Here is a 19,670-nt window from a genome sequence, read left to right as displayed (position 1 = left end):
AAAGTTATGGTAAGCTGTTGATTTATTAAATATTTTTGATCAATTTAGTGTAGCCTAATTGTCCAGTGTTCTAAAGCCTAAGGTAGTATAAAGCCCACAGTATTGTACAATAATGTCCCAGGCCTTCAGTCACCACTCACTCACTCCCTACCCAGGGCAACTTCCAGTTCTGCGAGCTCCATTCAGGGTAGGTGCCCTATACAGGTGTTCCACTTTTTACCTCTTAGCCTGACAAATAAAAATGGCAAGCAATAGGATATATTGGAGTATATGAGGAAGCCATTTGGTATAAACCTAATTCGGCCTGACTTCTTTTTTTTCCTCCAAAAGGGCCTGACTGGCTATTGAGCACGCATTGTATATCTGCTTAGACATTTCCTGTGGCCAGAACAAAGGCCCTTGAGATAAAGATGCAACTTCCCCCCGACATTAGCATTTTTCCTTAGGCTAGGAACTGATTGCTGCACTCACCTCCCAGCTCACCTGTGACCACTCAGCTGGAGACAACAGACTGCCACCCTGCTGTGTTCACCGAGACAGAAGACCTACCTGCTATTTCCATCAATCACTGTGCCGACAGAGTAGTCTCGCGACTATTGTAAAAGGGACATTCCAATCATATGTGAAACATCCTCTTTGAGGGTATATAACGACCCTGTATACCCCACCCCCCCACCTCTTTGGAGTGCTCTGTTCCTTTGTGGAAAGACTCTCCGGGGTTATAATCCTCAGATTTAAGCTCAGAATAAACTCACCCAAATTTTCATTTATAGATTGGATATGGATTATTTTTGTCGACGTAGCCCATGTTTCTACTGTAGCTTTTCTGTGTTTAGATATGCTTAGACACGCAAATAGCATTGTCACAGTTGCCTGCAGTATTCAGTACAGTATGCTGTACAGGTTTGTAGGCTGGCGGCAATAGGCTATACCATCTAGGTTTGTGAAGGTACACTTTTTAAGATGTTTGCACAATGACAAAAGCACCTGATCAGAATGTAGCCCTGTTAAGTGATGCATGACAATTAGTGAGAAAACAGCAAGGCAAACAAGTCCAGGGGCATTGCCTTCTCAACACTGACCACTAAGGAAGTCACGTCTTTTCCAAGATGCTGTCAGTCACTCTGCACTGGGTCATCTAAAGCAGAAGGAAATGGAGAGGCTTGGCTCTTGCATATATACAATCCCATAGGTTGCTGTAGACAGCAGATGTGCAGGTTTAAACAATTGTTCATGAAAAGTCCGCTTCAGTGGGTCATGGCTAGGGGCAATTTGTTAGAACACAGTGACAGCATTCTAGTAAATGGGTCTTTGACAGAAGTCATCTTAGTGTCATTGACTTAAAGATACTAATTGAGAGATTCCAGTCCCAACATTGGGCCCATAGAAAGTCATAATCCTGTACTCAATATTCATGATGTTACACTGCCAAATATCTGTATTATCTGATTCTCTTTTATTGGATCTCTTTAAAAATCATTTATTCCCAGGTTTTGGAACCCACCCCCCCCCCCAAATTAAATAATTTATGTAATCCTACTTTCATGAAAATATTCTTTTTTTTAAATTGTCAAGTTATCAAATTGATAGAGCACTTTGCTTCCTAAGAAAAATTCTGGCTTATATCAGAAATTTATAAAAATCCCAAGACTTTTCACCCACTGGTGTGCTGATAAATGCAGTTGTCCAGGGAAGAAAAGTTCTGATTTGTAGCATTTGCCAGTTTCCATGGTGTGAGTTCTCCCCCTCTGGCTGATTTAAAGCTACCCACGTGATATCGCTGAATGCTGAGTACAAAGAGATGTACACACCCAGATCGCGAGCAGCCACAGCCAGCTCCGCCGTGACGCTGCTTCCATCCCAGGCCCCGTTGGATAAAATTTTTTTAAAGCTTTCTTCCGCATTATCCTAGAGTAGGTTTTGCTTGGGTTCTTATACTTTGGGTGTTTGCTACATGCTCCTTTAACAGGAGTAGATCGGGCAAGCAGGATCCTACCCCCTCATTTTCTCTGGGCTTCTATGGCCCATAAGTCTCCCTCCCCCGAGTTCTACCAGATCCTGCGATATTTTTGTCACACAGTCGTGTGTGTTAATTCTGCCTCTGACGGTTCCAGGCTTTGGGCAGCATCTGTTTCCACCACATCTTCCCTATAGTGGTGGTACATGTGGCTGAAGGCTCACTCCCACCCCTCCGCTCCTCTCAGGGATGGGTTTGCTACCAGCTCAACTGAATTCCTTTCCTTCTCCGATGCAGGTAAATCAGGCACTGCTTGCTGAATCTGAGTGCTGCCTTTCCTCTTGGTACCCCGTTGGTTTCTTAGTTCGTGATTTAGCCTCCAAAAGAAAAAATCGGTATGTGTGAGAGAGAATGCCAAAGCCTCCACTGTTCCAGGGGAGGATATTTACCAAGCCTAATTGCTCTTCTCTGATTTACCAGCCCTGTGCTCTCCATTGGAGAGGACCATTTTCCTTAACTGTTAACTTTAACGTACCTTGATGTAATGTGAACACACACATGCGTGCATGTGGTCGTAAGTCAGTGTTTATAATACACTGATTTTAATCATCTTGTGTCATGAACAGATATGTGGATAAGATACGCAAAAACACATGAAAATAGTATAGTGGCTATGAACATTATTTCCTCTTTCTCTGAATTATGTCTTTAGAAAACTCCAGAAAACAAATTTAATAACTCGAGTATTGTAGTAGTCTGCATTACCAAAGTCAATTAGGCATTTTAGTAAATGTTAATATCTCCGTTCATGTCAAGAATTTGTCAGGGAAGTATAACACTATCCTATCAAAGTTTTGAGATACATGGAATATAGTTTGTTATGCGGATCAAGGCTGCCCCAGGGAGAGAAGCCCAAGGTGTCCTGCCCTACATACTGATATCCTCCAGGAAGCACAGGACGTCCTGACCTGATTCGATCTGATTCCTATCCAAAGTTATAGGACCACCCAATAACCAGACCCCACGCGCACTGATACCATTTTAATGACTTTTTTTTACAAAATCTTTCCTTTGTCTTGTAAAGAGAGAACTCATACCTATACCTTAAATTTAGCCCTAGCCTCAGCCCACGTTTGCAGCTCTTCACTGCCCAGGGGTCCTGTCACCATGCTACTGTATGCTATTCTCTGAATAAAGGAGCACTACTGCCAGACTTGGAGTAACTCCTCGGCTCACCGAGCCCGCATCAGTTTGCAATATAGTATGAATTTTCCTTGCTATATGTTCTATAGTATGTTTATACTAGTTTTGTTAATTACACTAAATTGAACATCTCTATAATTTAAAATGTTAATAGAAGTAATAATTACCCGACTTATGAAGCAAGTATTAAGATTTATAAGCATTCCACTTAGTGTAGTAGTCTTTTGTTTAAAAAAACTCAAAGTTTTATGTGGAATAAAATCGAAATTCAAACACAATGTTTTTCATTTCACACTGTGATAGAATCAGGAGAAAGCTGTCAAACCCCAAATTTGCAGAACAATTTCAATGATCAAATGGTTTTAATGGGTTCTATGTTATGTGAACTTGAATTAAAATGTTATTTTGATTCCTTTTGCCTCTAAATCTTAAAAGTCTCTAAATCATGAGTAGAAGAGTTCCTTACAAGTCTTTCAGGATCACTAACACTGGGTCTAATGACATTTGCATATCTTTGTTCTTTATTTGGTAGCTCAGCAGGGGAGCTAAGGAGGGTAAGCCTAGATTAGATCTTCCTTTTTCTCACACAGAAACTTCAGAAAGAGAAGGGGTTTAGGGAATTTCTAAATAATTCCATTAACTCACACCAAGAGGGCAAAAAGGGATGTGAGAAGCTTGAAATTTAAAGTAGTATTATGAAATGGAACAGCGGTCGCGTAAATTTTATTCTTAACATAACTTCACAATAGTGTTTAACCCTGACTGGGGTGGGGCACACAGATGAGGGAAGGGAATACCTTACAAATATATCTTATATCTTACAAAAATTTAAAGATAGCAAAATATCCAATTATTAAATGAGTGATGAGTGCATGGTAGTCTGTTATATTAACTTCCTCTATATTTCTGTATTTTGAAACAGTCTTAAAAAATTTTAATGAGAATTTCCACTCGTGTCTAAGCACTGTGCTTTTCCCACAGGTGGACGGACCCCTAAGCCTCTGGAAGACTCTCTTCATCGCTGGAAAAGGAAATGGTTAACAGCCCCTCAGGTACTATAGCACCTCTGTTTCCCAAACCATGCCTCCCTCTCTTTTTTAAAATAACAGAACAGAATTGCAAATATGGCCCTGTTGCATAGAAGCCAATACCATAGTACCGGCTTTTGAGAAAAGAAAAAGCGCTATTGTGAGGTCAACCAGCAGGGAGACAGGCAGCAAGGCTCAAATCTGTCTCCCTGATCCAAGATTTGACATGAAATTTCCAGGGTCAGGGGGTACAGGCTGGTATGCAGAAATGCTGGTGGAGCAGGTTTTGATTGGAGGGCTTTAAACTTGGCCATTTACGGTAAGATATGGAAAGATGGAGTTCAGCGCTGGATCTTCCTGGACGATGGACCCCTCACTTCTGAAAAGCCTCTGCCGTTCAGGTTCTGGTCACGTTCCGGTCTTCCTGGTTCCATGGGGAGGGAACGTTGGTCCTGACTACTTGAGGTTAAGTTAAGGTTTTCTTTCTCTATGCAGGCCCAGGTGACATGACCTGTAACTGTGGTTCTGCTGTATCTGCAAAACAGCTAGACATCCTGTTATGCCCAAGTAGGGCCAGGTTAAACTGGTCTCCTGCAGTTACAAATCCCCCCCATTTGTGTTGTATATCCCTCAGTCTTGAGGGGAATATGGTGACAACTGCTCTAACTGCTTCCTGCTGATTAGGGGTGCAGATCTGGGTTTGCGGAATGAAATTGTTCTGCATTTAATTGCAAATATTCAGGGTCCCGGGGTCTGGGCCTTTATGTTGAATGGTCATCATATTCGTTGGGGGTGTGGGTTTAAGAATACGAGACATACAGCAAAAACAGAGTTTGACAAAAAGGAATATAAATCATAAGCACAAAATGATACCTAGTTTAACTAGTCCCTCAGATATGAACCTTATTCCCAATGGGATCCATGAGAAAATATTAAGAGATTGAACCCAAATTCTTGTGGTGACACTTGTTAAAGCCAAGTTGCCTGTTGTCTAATTCTATCTAGATGAGTCTCTACTTCTAAGGAAGTGTTAATGTAGACACCACGTGATATGTTAGCTACAAACACCTCTTTCTTCAGCTAGAATGTAGTCTAGAGCAATTCTGTTGTCTAACACTACTTACTTTGGCTAAAGAATCTAGTGCTATCTGATGGGCAGCTACGGCTTGACCTGCCTCACTCTCATTCTTAAGGTAAGAGACTTCTAATCGTGCGTTCACGGGCAACAACTCCACACCAAGGTATAAAGGTTCATCCACAGAAATACCTGGTGGAGTCTGGTAGTCTGCTGGGCAAATACTTGTCTAGAACTCTCCAGATTGAATCACTATCTAATATGGACTTTGTAGTCCTGGAGAAAAGCTTTGAGAAACTAGTCCAGTGTTGAGTGTCAGTGGACTTTTGGATCGAGAAAGGGGTGACTAGGTAAGCTAGCAAACATTGTCTATCCATAAGCCATCTGTGTGAACAACCATATGCCCATGGATCTCCTCCACAAGCAAACCAAAGCCAGCACAGGCACACGTGTTGTTATAAGTATTGCTGACAATTAGTTGTCTGCTGTCATTTAGCCAGGGGTCAGATAAACTGTCATCACTTAAGTCCAAGTGGGGTCCTTTTTTCTCCTTTGAGCTTCTGAAGGAAGCTAGAATCTCCTTTCCTCTGTGACCTTGTGAAGTACTTCTGATATAGTCCTGTTAAACTTGACCTTATAGGTTAAGTTAAAACAAGGAACTTTAGCATCAGTGTGTGTTAGCTGGACCCAGTATCCTATTTCTTGTTTTTTGGTTCTATTATATGAGCAGAAAGGAACGTCTGAGAAAATTGTCACTGGACGTGCTAACGGGTCACTAGATCATGTGCCTAGTAGGGCATGGGGTGGCAAATCCAATGGTCAGTTAAGTTTCCTTGTTTTGAAAGATCCTTTGAAATTCTTATTAAGGAATTATCTCTGCAACGTAGGGCAAACAAAAGAACACAGCAAAGAAAAACAGGGAACATCTTGTAGTCTGGACTCGAACTAACAGGCTCTGTCCTTTTGGGAGGAGGCAACTGACTTGTAGGAATAAGAAGTTAGAGCAATTGCAGGGAGGAGAAGATGGGAGACAATGTCCCAAAAGGAGTCAGGCATCGACGTGTCAGTGAGAGGGGTCCCCCCAGTGAGGGAACGAGTCATTAAGGAATCATACCCAAGAAAGGAGCCAAAGTTCCTGAATAATCTCTTCTGGGATTGAATCAAGGAGGCAGGCATGGTTAATTAAGTAATGCAGAATAGCGTGTCTGGGAACAAGGCAAAGATTAGGTGGCGTCAATACAGGCCTGGTCCGCTATCTCAGATAAGCTGTCTCCTTTGGTTGTCCTCTGCTTCTGGCCTCCCAGTCTGATCAGCAGAGGCTGGTCTTAGAGACAGGAACAGTTTTTCATTCATCTGGAGAACCCGGAGCCTTTTCAGTTTTTTGCTTTTTCTGAAAAGTAACTTAAGATCAATCAGAGGTTCACAAGAATGTGTTTGGGTGGAGAAGTCAGCCATGGTCCTCCATAGCCACCCAGTGTTTGGACAATTTGATCCCTCTGTTTCTTGTCTGTGAAGGGCGTGAGCTGTTTGGGGATAATAAAGGGGACAAGGGGAGTCCTGGCTAGAAATGGGTACTATCTTTACTCGTGAGTGGTGTCTCCAAGGTTTACCTCCCTTAGATTAACTGAAGAATGAGTAACCAGAAGGACTTGAGAGCGTCTATTCCTCTTAGGTGCAGTTGATCCTCAGGTGTTATTTTTCTTAGTTTTGGGGAGGACCCAGCCTCCTGGGCTTATGCAGTGAGGGGAACATCTGTGGGAAACATTAACTGACTAGAGCGTATTTATGTACAGTAGACAGAGTAACACCTAGAGACTGCGCGCATTTTATAGTGTCAAATTTCTTTTTACAGTATGATCATTATTAAGACTGTAATAATACTTAGTCTTAAGGAAGGGTCTCCCGTGTAATGTTTCATAAGGGCTCAATTGGAGCCTGCTTCTAGGGGCTACTCTCACCCTAAGAAGGGCAGCTGGCAAGACCTTATCCCAAGTTAAGTTGGTTTTGTGGTATATTTTGGCGATTGTCTTCAGGTGAATGGGTACAGCCACCCTAGCTAATGTTTTCCTTCCATCTGGCAATAAGTTTCCTTGTCCTTTTGATAACTCAAATTCTAGATATTTTGCGGCTGGGTGGGAAATTTGTGCCTTTTTCTTGGAGACTTTATATTCCCGGTCTGCCAGAAAGTTTAAAGTGAGGCTGGTATTTTGGTCTGAAGGTTCCTTACTTTTATTAGTAATTAGTATGCCATCCACATGTTGGAGGGAAACTCCCTTATTTAATTGGAGGTCCCTTAAGTCCTTGGCTAAGGCTTCCCTGAAGGTGGCGGCATTCTTCAATCCTCGTGGAAGTATCATTCAGCAATATTGTTGTCTTATGTTAGTCTCTGGAATGTGCCATTCGAAGGCAAACAGTTTCGAGACTCTGGACTTAGGAGTATGTAGTAAAAGTCATCTTTTAAGCCCAGAACTGTAAACCAGCAGAAGTCTCCAGATAGAGTTGTAAGCAAAGTGTAAGGATTTGGCACCACCGAATGTATATCCTTTACAATTTGGTCGATGACTCTCCAGTCTTGTACAAAATGATACTCTCCAGTCCTGGGTTTTTGTACCTGCAGGATGGGAGTGTTATGTGGAGACTGACAAGGTCAGATTAATTCGTGTTTAAGAAAAGTGGTTATCAGAGGCTTTATTCCTACCTTTATACGTCTCTTTAAAGGATATTGCCTTAAATTGGGAGTTTGGCATCTGGACGAAGTTTTACTGTTACTGGTCAGCCGCCTTGGCTCTTCCTGGCCTCTGGTCAGCCCCAAGATCCGCTCTTACCTTTCGTAGAACTTCTTTAGGGACTTCTGGTTGAGGTTTGTCTCCCAGTTGTAATAGCACAGCTTGGAGGGCACAGGTTTGATCTGGGAGGACTTCAATGTCTCCTTTTTTCTGCTGAGAAAGTCTCTCAGGCATTTAACTTTGTTAGTAGATCTCACCCCAACAAGGGAATAGGGCCCTTAGCCATATACAGAAAGTGGTGCTTTAAACTTGTTTTTCTTCTGTGACGTTCAAGCGGGTGTAGAAAATGTTTATGAGAGCCTTCCCCAGATACGCCAGTAATGAATGTGGTCTTGGGGAGAGGGGATCCTGCCTGGTGTACAGAGTAAGTTAGGAAGTCTACATTTTTCCCCAGTGTTACTATTACCCAGGGTTCCTTGCGGGAAATGTCAATGGAGCTAATGGTCGCTAGCAGTGAGTTGCGGCATCTGGCGGAGGCTTTGAGGTAAGTCCCTTTTCTTCCTTGCTAGGAAGGTTAGGGCACTCCCATTTCTAGTGTCCTTCCCGTCTATAAAAGGCACATTGTTGTGGCCCAACAGATGGATGGCCTTTTCGGCTGGGTTGTGGGCATCCTGGGGGTCTTACCCACGGTCGTTTGTTTTTTCCTGCAGACATCTTGTTGGGTCTTGACTGGTCATAGCTGAGCCTGTGGTGAGCAGAGAAGCTTATTATCTCATGACCTGTTGCTTCTGCTTTTCCTGAATTTAATCTGGGCTGTTGAACACTTTAAAGGCAATCCTGACCAAGTGAGACATTGGAATCCCCAGTCCCCCTTCCAATCTTTGTAGCTTTTTTTTCTTATATCTGGGGCACTCTGAGTAATAAAGGTCATATTGACCAATCTCGTGTTATCTGGGTGTTCCAGATCAATATCAGGATATTGTCTGAAGGCCTCAAAAATCCTTTCAGGGAAAGTAGATGGATTTCTTTTGGTCCTTGCTATACTCCCTGGATCTTGTTTAAACTTTTCAGCTTTGGGATCCCTTTGTGAAGTCCCATTATTAAACATTCTTTGTAATGGTTTAACTTTGCAGGTCTCTTGGGTCATTGGGAACCCATCCTGGTTCTGTTCCAAGGATGGCCTGTGCTGCTAGGGTCCCGATTGGATTGTTTGGTTATAATTCATGGAGACTTTTGGCTTCTTGGCGGGCCTTCTCTAATACCAGCCTATGTTCCTCCACAGTGAGGAAGGTATTCATAAGGGCCTGTATGTTAGCCCAGTTAGGATGATGAGTAGCAAAAACAGAGGTGAAAAGATTTTCCATCTTTTTAGGATCATCTTGGTAAGACAGTGTTATTCTTCCAATTATATAGATCAGAGGGTGAAGTGACCATATAACCTGCCACATCCACCAGGGGGTCTGATTTGACCAAATGTTCAGACTCATAAGACTCGCATTGACTCAGAAGGCTATGGGACAGAGATCACAGCTTGCCAGTAGGGCAGCATCAGGAGTTCCATTTCCAGTATAATTCCTTCTAATAGTTCGCAGAGCTGCCCATGTAGCCTCCCGGAACAAATCAGGTTCAAGGAGCCGGATCCATATTGAATAAGCATGGGAACTACTTTGGCTTAAAAGCCTTATTCTACACAGGAGCCCAGATCTTTTGTAATAACACCACTGGTAGAGTTTCCAGAGTTCCCACAAAGGACATGCAGTTACAAGAGCCCCTATAGGCAGGGAAACCCAAAATATGGTGTCTCCATCAGGAATTTATAGTATCTCAAAGTCCAGATTTGATTTACCAATCAGGGGTCATTTTTACCATAAGTAATGTTGCCTAGTAACATCATTGATACATCACTTTATCAGAGTATTAACCTTATCAAGCTAGAGATTTAACCAAATTCTCATGCAGAAAGGGCAAGAGTCTTGTTAGTCCCAACCACATGGTCCAAATTGACCATAATGGGCACCGTCAGACTCACTAAGTCAAAAGGTTGGGCAGGCCTATCCAACAGCAAATAAAATGACACACATGGAATTGGTCTCAAACAGGTCCAGAGGGTACAAGTAAGCTCCCTCAGTTTAGACCTATTGCCTGATTTAGGGGAGTTCCCTATGACTAGCTAATGGAGGAAGAAAAGCTCAGGTTTGGAAAGGTTGGTATGGTATGTGGGTGCAAATGGAAAATGGACCGTTGCTGCACTGCAGCCTCGCTCAGAGGTGGCCCCTGCAGGACAGTGGGCAGAGATTTAGGTTGTGCACCTGGTCAATGACTTGAAAGAGAGAAGTGGCCTGAAGTAAAGCTATGCGTGGACTCACAGGCAGGGGAGGGTCACTGCTCTGGGTTGATCAGGGACGTAGAAGTAGCATTATTGGAAGTGACTCACTTTCATGAGAGATCTAGAAAAGGCTATAAACCCTGGAAGAAACACCTCATGCAGCCAATTCGAATATAATTTTGAATGATGGCTAGATAGAGGCAGCAAATTGATGACCTTAGAAAATGCTCTCTTTCCATGACTGTGAGCTGCTATGATGGGGCACAGACATTCTGGAAGGGAAAGCAGACTGATTGAGGCTTGATAAGAAGTAGAGCATCCCTAGTAAGAGGGGCTTTCAAACAAAAGGAAGATTTCTGGAACCATACATTCTAGAAACAAGTCTTCCAAAAATCCAGAAAGGACCAGTGTGATGGTTAATTTTATGTGTCATCTTGACCGGGCTGAGGGATGCCCAGATAGCTAGTCAAACATTATTCCTGGGTTTGTCTGTGAAGGTGTCTTTGAAAGAGATTCGCATTTGAATTAGCAGACTGAGTAAAGAAGAGCACCCTCGCTAACATGGGTGGGTATCACCCAATCCCATGGAAGGCCTGAATAGAGCACAAGGTGGAGGAACAGCTAATTTGCTTTTTGTGTGAGCTGGGACATCCATCTTCTCCTGTCCTTGGACACCAGCACCCTTGGTTTGGGGGCCTTTGACTCAGCCTGGGACTTACACTCTCAGCTCTCCTAGTTCTCAGGCTTTCAGACTCGGACTGAATTACACCACCCACTTTCCTGATTCTCCAGCTTACAGACAGCAGATAGTGGCACCTCTTGGCCTCTATAACCATGTGAGCCAATTCCTATAATAAAAGTCTCCTCTCATATGTATCTACATTTATCCTATTGGTTCTGTTCTCTGGAGAACCCTGACTAATATAACCAGTCGCTCCTCTGAGGTCATCAGTCCAGGGAGCAGTCCAGACCCACCACTCTGATGTTAACAGAGAAACCAAAGATACCGCGGAGTATAAAGATCTTGTCTCTCTCACCTCCATCACCGGGTCTTCATGGAACTTAGTCTATACTTCTAATTCTCTTTTGTAGACATGCAGGAAGAGGACAAACTTTAAAAGAGAGAGTTTTCACCTGCGTTATGAAAGCAGAAAGTGAGTTAGGGAAAGAGACAACTGAAATTGAGGGTTAGTATACTAGATTTTATTGAATCCAAATTTCCCCCTTCACTGCTCAGTGGAGAAGGGAACACTTGAGAGAATCAGTAATTTGGAATCTGCTGTAGATTGTGGTCTCCTTGAGAATGCATCTGTAAGTTTGTGAATAGCTGCTGGCATGTATTGATTTTGTTTGGGTTTTTTTTATTGTTTGTTTCAGTTTTCTTCTGAGATTAGTCACTGAGGTCTGTGGAAACGGCTATCGTCAGCAGAATAATGGCCTAGGGTCAGGGGGTCACGGTTTTTAACTTTGGACCAAATCCATTGTAAAGCTTCCAGAGAAAAGACAACTCAGTATAAACAACAAGAGTTGATAACTTAGGTTCTAAGAAAGAGCAATAGAAGTTACGCAGTTTGAAAAACAGGGAAAAAAATATTGGAGAAAATGAAGAGCCTTAGGAACTTGTGGGACAATATCAAAAGAGACAACATACAGGTAATTGTAATCCTAGAAGCAAAGAAGAGAGAATTGGGCAGAAAAATATTTGAAGAAATAATGGTCAAAAACTTCAAATTTAGGGGCCGGCCCCATGGCTGAGTGGTTAAGTTTGCGCACTCTGCTTCGGTGGTCCAGGGTTTTGCTGGTTTGGATCCTGGGCGTGGACATGGCACTGCTCGTCAGGCCATTCTGAGGCAGCATCCTGCATGCTACAACTAGAAGGACCCACAACTAAAATATACAACTATGTACTGGGGGGGTTCGGGGAGAAAAAGCAGAAAAAAAACCCAATATTGGTAACAGTTGTTAGCTCAGGTGTCAATCTTTAAAAAAATCTTCAAATTTGAGGAAAGACATAAAAGTACAGCTCTAAGAAGATCAAACCCTCAGTAGGATAAACACGTGAAAACCATGATGCACTTCTCAGACTACTGAACCCCAAAGATAAAAAGAACTTTACAAGCATACAGAGAAAAATGTTCAATACATATAGGAACAATGATTCAAATTATCACCAACTTCTCATCAGAAACTATAGAGACCAAGAGACAGGGGAAAGCTTTCACTGCTCTCCAAAAGTCTAGCTATCAACCGACTTGTTAGATACTTGAAAGAAACAACTATCCCCCTAAAATGCCGTATCAAGCAAAATTGTCCTTCAAGGATGAAAATGAAATAAAGACATTGTTGGGTAAAAGAAAATTAAGAGAATTTGTCAGTATTCACACAGTACAAGAATGCTAAAGTAAATTCTTCAAGTTGAAGACAAATAAAGCCAGAGGAAAACTGGAATCTTCAGGAAGGAATGATGAGTATCACCGGAAATGGTAAATACTTGGGTAAACATTCAAGACTATTGTTCTTCTTAATTGCCTTAAATTACATAGGACTGTTTAAGGCAAAAATTACACCTTCGTCTTAGATATATGTTGATGGTAGTACATACAAATGTAGCAAAAAGGATGATGCTGGATAAACGGACATACACGTTTACAAGATTTTTACACATTTTGTGAAGTGGCACAATATCAAATCTAAGTAGAGTGTGAAAAATCAAGGGTGAATATTGTAACTCCTGGAGCAACAATTTAAAACTGCAAAAAAACAGCTAACAGGCCAATAGATAAAATAGAACCCATTGCATAAAGGAAGCCATCAGACTCTCAAAAATAACTCTGGAAAAAAAACTAGTATCATAGAACTTGACTTCTGTCTAGTTTTGCTTGGTTTGTCCCTTCTCCTTGAGTCTACCTATGGTCATCAGACAGCCTTCAGAACAGTTATTTTGAGACACTATAACAACACAACAGATAGTGGGAGTGGGGGAGGCTGAGCCAGGAATGTGGGTCAATGGGCAAGAAAGGTTTCTTGTCTGAGAGGAAGATTGGAAAGAAAAAATTCTTTAATATTCTTTCAGTTCACAAAAATACAATGCTATGAATGGTGAAGAGTGAGGCAGAAGACCTGGGCCAGCCACTTGTAGACTCCATGACTTTCCATCTGTACTTGCCCTGGATGTGTTTCCTTGTCACTAATGGAGCATTGGTCCACATTTCCACTAGCTCTCGGAATTGCTATCACCATATAGCAGCAGCACGACTTACAAATGTTGATAGTTTACAAAGTCCCTCCAGCAAGCTCTGAGGGCTCCAAGAGCAAATGAGAATTAGTTTAATGCCTTTATCCCTTACGACAGGTCTGTAGCCAAGGATTTTTCTTTTACTAATTGAACACTGCCATCTGGTGTGTAAGTGCAGGAAATAGCAGGGATTGAATTCCAGGAAGGAAAGTCCTTTAAAATAACAAAACAGTTTTCTTCATTTCTTGTCTCTCTAACCTCATTTCTCAGGATATCAAAGAACAGGTCAAAATAGCCTTGCATAGGCTGCTAAGACTTATTTGAAAGGGTAGAAGTAAACGGTAGAGGGCAGGTAGGATTTGAATAGACTTTAAGGTGAAAGGGAGGGATGACGCGAGGAGAAGCAATGAGAAGCCCTGGGAAGGCAGGACAGTAGTTGGCGGCTCAACCTTGGGGGAAAGACTGGGCTGGGGTTGCTCCTGAGCTTGGCCACTCCCCAGCCGTGTGCTGAGTCTGGGGTCCCTCACGTATAAGGTTGGGATAATAAAGGTAGTAACCTTTTAGGTTATTTCACTAATCCAACAACTCATGGACTGTTTTTAGCACAGCACCTGTCACAGTAAGCATTTAGCAAATATTAGCTGTTGTACTTTTACAGTTCAGACTGGGGAGAAATAAAAGAAGTTAATTAAAAACTCACCAGCACCTTTAGAATGAACTCCACATTAGTCCCATTCTCCCAGAGAGACTTGAGGCAAGGAAGTGAAATAAGTCAAGTGAAAGAGTGTAAACACAGTGAGAACCACAGTAATAATAGTAAGAGCTACCATTTTTTGAGACTTTACTATGCACCAGGCATCGATCCACATGTGTCACATGTATTAACTTATTCCATATTTAAAAAATTCCCCGGCTTTATTGAGGTATGATTGACAAATAAAAATTCTATATATTTAGGTTGTACAATGTAATGGGTTTTTTAAGGTAAATGACATGATGTAATAGACCTGTATATTGTGAAATGATTACTGTGATCAAGTGAATTAACACATTACCTCACAGTTACCTTTTCTGTTTGTGATGAGAACTCTTAAGATATACTTTGTTAGCAAGTTTCAAGAATATAGTATTATATGGTGTACGCTACTCAGCCTTATTTCACGTAACATAATGTTCTCCAGGTTCATCCATGTTGTTGCAAACAGCAGGACTTCCTTTTTATGGCTAAGTAATATTCAAATTTACATATATGCACTACATTTTATTTATCCATTCATCTCGATATATACTTAGGTTGTTTCTTTATCTTGACTATTGTAAATGGCGCTGCGATGAACATGGGGATGCAGATATCTCTTCAAGTTACTGATTTTTTTTTTTAAGATTTTATTTTTTCCTTTTTCTCCCCAAAGCCCCCCGGTACATAGTTGTGTGTTCTTCGTTGTGGGTTCTTCTAGTTGTGGCATGTGGGACGCTGCCTCAGCGTGGTCTGATGAGCAGTGCCATGTCCACACCCAGGATTCGAACTAACGAAACACTGGGCCGCCTGCAGCGGAGCGCGCGAACTTAACCACTCGGCCACGGGGCCAGCCCCTTCAAGTTACTGATTTTATTTCCCTTGTATTTATTCCCAAATGTAGGATTGCTGGATGATATGATAGTTGTATTTTTAATTTTTTGAGGAACCTCCCTACTGTTTTCCATAGTGGCTGTACCAATTTACATTCCCCCCGACAGTGCACAGGAGTTTCCTTTTCTCCACATCCTTGCCGACATTTCTTGTCTTTTTGATGATAGCCATTCCAACAGGTATGAGTGATAACTCATTGTGGCTTTGATTTGCGTTTCCCTGATGACTAGTGATGTCTTCCTTGGAAAAATTTCTATTTAGTTTCTCTGTCCATTTTTAATTAGATTGTTTGGGTGTTTTTTTTTGATGTTGAATTGTATGAGTTCCTTATATATTTTGAGTATTCACTCCTTATCAGATATATGGTTATGTTCAGTAGGAAAACCATCAAGTAACCTTTTGTGGTATACCTACTGGGTAGAGCTAAGGTAGGGTTGCCAGATAAAATACAGGATGTCCGGTTAAATTTGAATTTCAGATGAACAACTACTTTTTTGTAGCATATGTTCGAAACAGGGTATGGGATATATTTATACCAAAAAAGTAGTCATTGTTTACCTGAAATTCAAGTTTAACTGGGCATTTTAATTTTTATTTGCTAAATCTAGGAATCCTAAGGTGCATATTCCATGAAGACACAGTTTTGAGGCAAAGAAGCCAAAGATAACAAGCGACTGTGTTGCTAGATTCCTCCACATTTGCATAGAATTTAACATGGAGAGGACTCAGTAATTATAGTAATAGCTACCTCTCCCCACCAGGTAGGTTTAGTTTCCAGTAGTTCATGTAGCACTTAAAACCTGGGGCAAGATCCCACGGATTTATATTCTAGTTCTGTCATTCGTTAGCCTTGTAAACTTGAACATACTTAGCTTCTATGCCTATTTCCTCATATATAACACGGGAATACTAATAGTTCCCACCTTATGGAGTTGATATAAAGATTAAATGGAAACATCTAATAAATATACAAAAGATTAAGAAAAAGGGGTCAAAGCACATCATGGCGAAAAAATTCAAGAAATCACAGAGGAAGAAAGGAATTACAGAACAGTAAGAAAACAACAAAATGGCAATACTAAGTCCTTACCTATCAATAATTACTATCAATGTAAATGGATTAAATTCTCCAACACAATGAGTGGCTTAAAAAACGGATTAAACAGGATCCAACAATATGCTGTCTATAAAAGATTCACCTTAAGGACACATACAAGCTGAAAGTGAGGGGATAGAAAAAGATTTTCCATGCAAATGGTAACCAAAAGAGAGCAGGGATGGCTGTACTTAGACAAGAGATAAAGAAGGTCATTATATAAAGGTAAAGGGGTCAATTCAAGAGGATTTAATAATTGTGAATATGTATGCACCCCATAGTGGAGTACCTAAATATATTAAGCCAATATTAACAGAACTGAAGGAGAAATAGACAATAAAATACAATACCAGGGGATTTCAATAGCCCACTTTCAACAATGGATAGGTCATCCAGACAAAAAATCAATAAGGAAACAGCAGACTTAAATAACACTCTAGATCAAATCCACATAACAGACATAAACAGAGTATTCCATCCAACAGCGGAATAGAGATACTTAAGCACACATGGAACATTCCCCAGGATAAATCATATGTTGGGCTATGAAACAAGTCTTATCAAATTTAAGAAAATTGAACTATACCAAGTATCTTTTCTAACCACATGGTATGAAACTAGAAATCAATAACAGAAGGAAAATTGGAAAATTCACAAACATGTGGAAATTAAACAACACACTCCTGAATAACCAATGAGCCAAATTTTTAAAAAGTATCTAGTGACAAGTGAAAATAGAAACAACATACCAAAACTTATGGGATGCAGCAAAAGCAGTTCTAAGAGGGAAGTTTACATGATAAATGTCTACATTAAGGAAAGTGAAAGATCTCAAACCGGTTTACACCTCAGGGAACTGAAAAAGAACAGACTAAGCCCAATGTTAGTAGAAGGAAGGGAATAATAAAGCATGCCAATCCACTATATTGATGACATTGTGGTAATCTGACCTGGAAAGGAGAAAACGGCCAGCCCCATGGAAGCCCTGCTAAGGCATATTTGCACCAGTGAGTGGGAGAAATCCCCACTATATTGGTGAAGTTTTTAGAGTCATAGGGGTTATTGCATCTTGTACACACTTTCTTCCATGAATCAAAAGGGCCAGTACTAGGTAGGTCTTCTGGATTTGAAAAGACCATACACCATGCTTGGGAATATTGCTCCAACCCACTACTGGGTTGACTCCAGGCTACCAGTTTTGAGTGGGGCCAAGAACAAGAAAGCAATCTGCAGCAGATTAAGCTGCTGCCACAGTGGCCACACAGGCCACATGGCTGGGATATATTATGGTTCTAGAGCAAGGGTCAGCAAATTATGACCTGTGGCCTGTTTTTCTAAAGTTTTATTTGAACTTAGTTATGATTGTTTATGTATTGTCCATCGTTGCTTTGTGCCACAATGGCGGAGAACTTATGGCCACCAAGCTGGCCCGTTAAGAAGTTTGCTCCCTCTGTCCTAGGACAGTGGTTCTCTTTGTGTATGTGTCTATATGTGTGTGTGTGTGTATTTGCTCTATCTGCTCCGAGGGCCTACAATTAATGACCCACGCGTAGCACTGAGTACACCTAGTGCCTATATATATCATTCTCAACTAAAAGTTGTCTGACGAACCTGGAACATCTTGTGCCAGAAAGTAACAAAGTGCGCAAAGAATGATAGGGACATATCAAAAGGATACATAGGCCAGCTTAAAGAAGAAGTTCTGTCTAGCCAACTCTGGGAAAATGTGAATGGCAAGATAAATGATAACAGGAATGAATTATAAACATTAAAAAAGGATTCCATGAATCTATACATATACAAATATTGAGTAAATATATAAATAGGGAAAGCTCTTGTTTATGATAGAATAACAAGTAATATAGAAGAAACAATGGCGTTAAATCAGCAATGGCTACTAGCACGAGTGGATGGAAGTCTGATGAGACATTTACAGAGTCTCAAAGTGCCTCCCCACAAATTGCCTATTGCTTCCAAAAGGAAAAATAGTAACTTTAAAATCTGACAGGCCCCTTCTAACCAATTGCTCAGAGTTAACATTCCCAGTATCACGTGCTTCTGGTGAGAGGCACTGAGGAGGACACGACAACACTTTTGGGCATTCCTGCTGTGCGTAACCTGAACCATGAAAAAACCTCAGACAGACTTAACTTTTTTTTTTTTTACTTTGACAGATATTCTACCAAGAAAAAGAGACTGTTATTCTTCAAAAACATCAAAGGAACGATGAGGAGCTATTCCAGATTAAAGATATGACAACATGCAACATGTGGCCTGTATTGGATCCTGCGCTGGGATGGGGGGTGGAGCTATAATAGATATGAAGAAAACTGATGGAACTTTGAGTGTGGGCTATGAATTAGATAATGGCAGTATTAAATTTTCTGAATTTGATCACTGTACTGTTATGTAAGAGAATGTTGCTGTTCTTAGGAAATACATATGGGCATGCTTAGGGCTAAAGGACTTTGATGTCTCCAACTTATTCTCCAATAGTTTAGGAAAAATGTGTATGTGTGTACCCCCATGTGTTTATATATGTATGTGTGTACATAAATATATATACTTACAGAGAAAACAGTAAAAATGTAAACAATTTGTAAATCTGGGTAAAAGCTATATGGAATCCTTTATACTACTGCAATGTTTCTGCAATTTTGAAGTTATATCAAAATAAAGAGCTCTAAAAAATTGCTAAAAGGTGAGATTTTGTGAGGATGCAAGGCCATGACACAAGGATCTGGTGGGTCACACTCAGGAGCCAGGACTTGACCCAGTGGGACCCAGCAGTGGACTGTGGGAGGGGCACTTTAGAGAGATGATTTTGACCACAGTACAGAGAAGGAGGAGGAAGACTGGAGGCAGGAACAGTTTGAAACAATAACGGTATCAACAGCAGGCTTCTGAGACAGCCCAGGGACCAAGTGATAGACCCTAACCTGAGCAAGCGTCAGCACTTCTCAGCATGACCCCTAATAGTGTCGTCCTATTCCTGAAAGGCTGAGGTGAGGAAAAGCACACCCAGTGCTCCTTGACTAATCCATATTCGTCTATTTGCCAACGTCAAGAGAGTAAAGATGTGGCTTATTCAGTGCTGGGTGGTAAGCAAACTTCTAAGGTAAAAGGTTTATGGTAGTGACTTTAAGGGAATACAAGTCAGATGAATGCGTAAGGACCCCTTAACGCTGTTATTCCAGAAACTGTTAAATGCTTATCCAGAGCTTTCCCAAATCTAAGCTCGATTGAACTTGACCTAGGTCTATATGGAAACTGCAGCAACTTCACTAGACTAGTCAAGATATGTTTTACAACCTAGTAAATTTGGCTGAAAGTCACAAGCATTCCACTTCCAAAGGTGCCTTCCCTTGCCATCAGAAGAATCTGAAGGAACAAA

The 19,670-nt window shown here is 41.2% G+C and overlaps 1 long non-coding RNA gene across 1 annotated transcript; it reads left to right on the top strand.

Annotated features, from left to right (window-relative positions):
• Positions 1-2,213: 2,213 nt before the first annotated feature.
• LOC123284799 (uncharacterized) lies at positions 2,214-18,961 on the top strand. The gene is made up of 3 exons (XR_011502357.1): positions 2,214-2,352; positions 4,142-4,212; positions 18,451-18,961. It is a non-coding gene; the product is annotated as an uncharacterized lncRNA (long non-coding RNA).
• The last annotated feature ends 709 nt before the right edge of the window (positions 18,962-19,670 follow it).

This window comes from Equus asinus, chromosome 3 (assembly GCF_041296235.1).
Source record: "Equus asinus isolate D_3611 breed Donkey chromosome 3, EquAss-T2T_v2, whole genome shotgun sequence".
NCBI lineage: Eukaryota > Metazoa > Chordata > Mammalia > Perissodactyla > Equidae > Equus > Equus asinus.
The sequence above is the reverse complement of the archived record's forward strand: the minus strand, read 5'-3'. Positions and strand labels throughout refer to the sequence as shown.